Source organism: Megalobrama amblycephala, linkage group LG1 (assembly GCF_018812025.1).
Source record: "Megalobrama amblycephala isolate DHTTF-2021 linkage group LG1, ASM1881202v1, whole genome shotgun sequence".
Taxonomy (NCBI): domain Eukaryota; kingdom Metazoa; phylum Chordata; class Actinopteri; order Cypriniformes; family Xenocyprididae; genus Megalobrama; species Megalobrama amblycephala.
Genome location: NC_063044.1, coordinates 24,077,937 through 24,083,946, shown reverse-complemented (window position 1 = coordinate 24,083,946; position 6,010 = coordinate 24,077,937).

Below are 6,010 nucleotides of genomic sequence, written 5' to 3'. Positions count from 1 at the left end.
TAGAAATGTACATTATTTATTTACTCAAGATCAATCAAATAGTACAAAAAAATATATAGTACAAGAACAAAAATAAGACAAAAAACCTGCTAGCCAACATAAAAAAGTCCAAAATATAGAAATGTACATTATGTATTTACAAGAACAATCAAATAGTACAAGAACAAAAATTAGACAAAAAACTGAACAGAAAAAAAAAAAATTATCTTGTTCCAATTACATGTGATACCAATTTCACGTGTTCGCACATACATAAGTTCAATTGCATAATTTTTTTCGTACAGTACATGATGTAACTGAGGTAAACAATGGCTTGAATAGTGAAAGTAATTGAAAACATTCAAAAAATCATGTAAACAAGTAAAAAAAAAAGCTTTAGGTCCAAAATGTATACCAAAAAAACCCCAATGTTTTTACTGTGAACACTTTCATGATTTTTGATGGATTCAGTAGTAACCTCTCAGTTTCCAGTTCAGCAGGTCTTTCTACTTCACTTTATCTAAATGTTGATCTCATTAGGTTTTTCCAGTCGTGTCTGACTCTTGATGATTTTATGGCCGTCTCTTGCCGTACTCGAGTGTCAGAGTGGATTTGTTCCTGAACTCTCCCTTGTTGTGCGATTCCTGTTAGCAGCCGCCCGTAACAGTGAGAAACTAATGTTCATGAGTGTGTTCATACATGTTGACAATCCTCTGTGGATCTGTTGACTCTGAAGGCAGATTACAAACAATCAGTGTCGTCTCTAGATGTTCTGGACTGCTGTATGTCTTTCTTCCATCGGGACAGACTCATGTTCAGTGTTCCTGTGCTGACATTTGTATTTCCAGATGAGAGCAGATATAACCAGAACCATCAGAACCAGCAGAGCTCCACTCACACACACCACAATAATCCAAAACTCTACAGCAGAAGGTGGAAAGAGAACAGAGATTGTTTTGTTTTTTTACATTTTTGCTTTTTTTAAACTCGCTGCTGAAAGATTTTGTAAAGGTCTCAGTGTCTCCTGTTTTACTTACTGCATTGTTCTTCATCTGTGTGCGGTTTTTCTGTAGAGGAGATTGAAATGTTACTCACACAGTTTAGCATCTGTTGTTTAAATCATGATGAATAAACCTCAGCAGTAAAATAAGCTCAAATATTTCTGAACATCATTGTATGTAAACTCATTAATGATCAGTTTTGGAAAAACCCATATTGGAGACGACTGATCTTATATATTAGTCAGAATGAGTCTCATTCAGTGTCTCTATCACAGTCCTTCATGTAAGATCAACACAATTACTAAAAGAAACACAGTTTTGACTTTACCATGAATATCAAGTTGGTACTCCAGAGTGTGTCGCTGCACTTCTCTCTGATCATCAGTGTAATAAACTCTCAGGATGTATTTCCCAGCATCACTGAATCTCAGATCCTTGATGATGACGTCACATGATCCATTTTTGAAAATCCTGCCATCTTCTTCATTTTGACAAATATGAATAATATTTGAAAATCTGCTTAAACCAATATAATAAATGTTTCTGTCCTCAAATTCACATGACAGAGTGATGCAGCCTCCTTGTTCTCCCGTCACACATCGAGGAGAGGATTCAGAGGATTCTGCAAACAGACAATAATATTCATTCAACACTGAGTATCAACACTGTAAAGTTTGACTTTTCTTTGTCAAGTTGCAAAACAAAAGAAATCAAACTCTCAAACATGTAATCAAGCTCTAAAACATGATTTTTATCTTTTTCCAGGATCTAAACTCTATCCAGCACAAACCCCTTCCTTCATCCACACAATATTCTGGAGTTATTTGACTGGATTTGATTTTGCTCCAGATGTTTCTCAGTCTCCACACACACTCCTGACACTGAATGAGCCAATGAGCATCTCCAGACGGGTTCCTGAACCAAAGAACCGCTCCCAAATCAACCAATCAGAAAGAACCCAATGATCCGCTTCAATCAGATCTTTCTGACTCAGACTCGACCTGATAATCTGACTTTATCTCTGTCTGTAGATTTGATTTGATTCATTTGAATCTGTAACGTGAGACACGAGAGAGCAGGATCCAAATGCAGCTTAATATTAGTGTAATAATAACAACAAGATAAACCATTAGTATATTGTATATTGACACCACATGAAAGAAAAAGACTAAAGAACACAGAGATACACTTCAAAATACACATTCATTATTTCAAGTCAAGTCATGTGCAAAATACAAACAATCGTCTAGATCAACCTGAAACTGAAAATCAAAGATTGTTACAATTTATCAACAAAAATGATACTGACCGATATAATGTATCAAACACAACAGCAGAAGATTCAAGCATCTGGACCTGATGAGAAACAGAAGAGATGGATGATGTTCAGGATAATAATCACATTTATACAGAGATAAAACACTTTCTTAAGCAGTAAAACATTATTAAACATTCAAACATGTCTGAATATTTGACACATGCAGATCTTATATGATAAAAATGTAAAATAAGAAACATTATTAATGATTCCTGTGTAACACTGAACATGATCAAACTCAAACAACAGGCTTTAGAAACTCACTAACAATCTAATAATTATATTAATAACCCCCATAAATAATAATAAAAAATATCATAATAATCGCAGTAAGCCTAATGGATTTAGCATATTTACTTCCGCATTAATATCAGGTTGTTTTCCATAAACAGTAATACAAATATTGGTAAACACAAAAACGAGCTTTATTTATTTATATTTTTAAAAAACATGAAAACTTACATTGTTAAAGTTCCGCATGAATTTCATGTTCAGCCGTCAAAACTGTGTAATCCACAGGACGACATCTTGTTTAGTGAGTTTCGAGAAAAGAAAAAGCGAAACTAACATTTATGTTGCATATTTTCCTCCACTGATTATTCTTTCAAAACAGATTTATCTATCGCTAAATTAACATAATACTGCATGATGTTCAGTGACTGAATTATTTAGTGAATTATTGAACTATTCGCAAATGAATTCAACTATTAACTAATAGCTTTAAAAAAATGATCATTCAAAATCATTTTGAAGGCTTGTTTCCGTGTCTGGCTCTGGATCATGTGACAAGAGGATGGGTCCTGATTGGATTCAATACAGTTCCCAAAAATCATACTATGAAAATAAACATACAATCATGTACAAATAATTCACATTTTAAATAGCAATACTTTCCACACATTACAAAGAATAAATATCTGAATTTATGATTAAATATTTTTAACTACTATTTTTAAGACCCTCCCCGAGACATTTACCATTTTAACAATATTATCTTATTCTAAACCTAAAGTAAGACAAACTATATATCATTTGAAAGCTTTCAGACTCTAGTTTTCATATTTGCTGACAGAAATGACAGAGCAATAGATAAACAGCGACAGATTCTTCATTTGTGATGTGGAGCTTAACTATAACACACTCTCTGACTCTTTCTGTATGTTTTTATGTGTTTTAGGGATTGAATTCAAATCAGATATTAACATTACTGCACAAACTTCTTGTGAATAGGAAGTCTACTTCATAAATATTATGAAAAGTGTGGTTCAGAGATCACTCAAACCATATGAAAATCAAAGAGTCCTTATATGGTCACCGGTGGAGTCTGGATGCCATCTAGTGGAAGGTTTGGTACTGCACACAAAAAAATCTTCAGATATCAACCTAAAATTTAGCACAGAACTTTTTAGCTTTGGTTTTCTTTAAGTTTGAGTTGAACATGTTTTCTATAACTTTTTTTTAAATTTTACTTTTACAGCTTTTTTAGTTCTATAGTAATCTGTGAAGTGTTCCCTTCATCTATGCTCAAAAACTGGGACAGACAATTGTTACGAACCTCCCAGCTGTCTAAGGGTAGGATGATATAACAATTATTGTTACAGTTTTTCTCCATTGGTTTGGCTCATTTCTTCTCAAAACAACATGGACAAATCTCCAAACCACTTGGCAATTGTTCACAACAGAATTTAATTTCTCATTCATTTCATCAAATTGCAAATGTCTAAGTACATGTCTTAGTAAGCCCTGTTGATATGCCTGCGCCAAATCAATGTTGGAAAACAACTTCCCTGCACTCCGAGTGGCTAAAACTTCCTCAATTCGTGGCAAGGGATACACAGCTTGATTAACAGTGACCTTGTAGTCTCCGCATAAGCGAATCGTGGATTTTTTTTTATAACAGGAACAGCTGGAGCGGCCCACTCACTGTATTTTACTGGAGATATAATGTTGGCTTTTTCCAGTCGATCAATTACTTTCTCAACACGTTCTTTCATAGCAAAGGGAAGAGGATGACTTTTATAAAACTTAGGTGGAACATCTGGTTTCACTGAAGCTTTAATGTCCTTTAGAGTGCCCAGCTCATTCTTAAGACTTTACTATACTTGTCCAGCACTTCTTAGATAGATCCAGGCTGCTAGTTTGACTCACATATCGAGTTCAGCTTAACTTTCTGGAGCCAGTTTCTACCACACAGGTTTGGACCATTCCCTTCTACTACCATTAACTCATTCACTTGATCCTCATATTGTACAGTAGCTGTGAATTGTCCTAATACTGGAATGCATTCACTGGTGTAGGTCTTTAACTTTACTCTAGCTCCCTCCAGTGGCAAAAGGTCGAATGACTGTTTATACACTAGTTGTGAATTGATGCTTACAGCACCTCTTGTATCAACTTCCATCAATAAATCTTGCTGATTCACAGTAAAATTCACTCGGAATGGCTGTTTCTCGGTATTCGCTTAACAGTAACCAAAAAATAAGTAGATCACTAGTTCCAATTTCTCTTAACAAGTAAAGTATAATTAAATATTAGTCAATATTGGAATAAACACTAGTGTGTAATAAAAAGAACTAGTATCTAATGAATAAACTGTAGTATCTTTATAAAGGTACTAATATTTAAAGAATGAACGGAATATATAAGGACTATTATCATGAAAATACATTCCTGTATGTTTTAAGGATTAAATGTAAAAGAGGCTTTCCATTATAGTACTAGAGTTTGATGGCTTCTGTTGGACTGCTACTACAGCATGAGTGTGTGTGTGTGTGTGTGTGTGTGTGTGTGTGTGAGAGAGAGAGAGAGAGAGAGAGAGAGAGAGAGAGACTTGTAAACACAAGCCCTTGACAATTGAAGTTGAAAACTGAATAAATATTTTAGTGGATAAATCTGTCTGTTATATTGATTAATGTCACTTTACAGAAGGACACTAAACAGTTCATCTAATTTGTTAATTTTATAATTCTGTGGTGAGTGTTTTATCAGCCATATATATTTGTCTCTAACAAAACACTATAATAAGGTTCATTAGTTAACATTAGTTAATGACATGAACTATGAGCAATTCATTTGTTACTGTATTTATTAATCTAGTATTAGTTCATAAAGTACAGCTGTTCATTGTTTGTTCATGTTAGTTCACAGCATTAATAATGTATTAGTAAATGTTGAAATGAATGTTAAAGATTAATAATGCTGTAAGTACAGTTCATTATCAGTTCATGTTCACTACAGAAACCATATTATAAAGTGTTAATGATTTTTGTTTGCATGCATTTTTAGGAAACCCCTGAACTAACTAATATATACATTATATATATATATCTATCTATAGGCCTATTGCATGATCATATATTAATCTATATAAACAGTATAAAAACCATAAAATAATTAGAGCACCATTTACTTGCATCAAACATCTCTATTGGAATAATTATAATGTGTTTATTATAAATGTTACATTTATTTATATCCACACTTAAATATGTGAATAAACATTATCAGAAACTAAACTGCACATTTAGTGTTGTCAGGCTCTTATTACTTCCTGTTTCCTGTTCTGTCCGCCATCTTTGTAGTTTTTCATGTTGTTATCAGGTGTCTCGTTTGCCTTGTTAGCTCTTGTGTATAAATAACTCTAGTGTTTCTTTTATTACACACATTATGTCTCTTCCCGGTTCACATCATAACGTTAAAGAGTGTATATAAC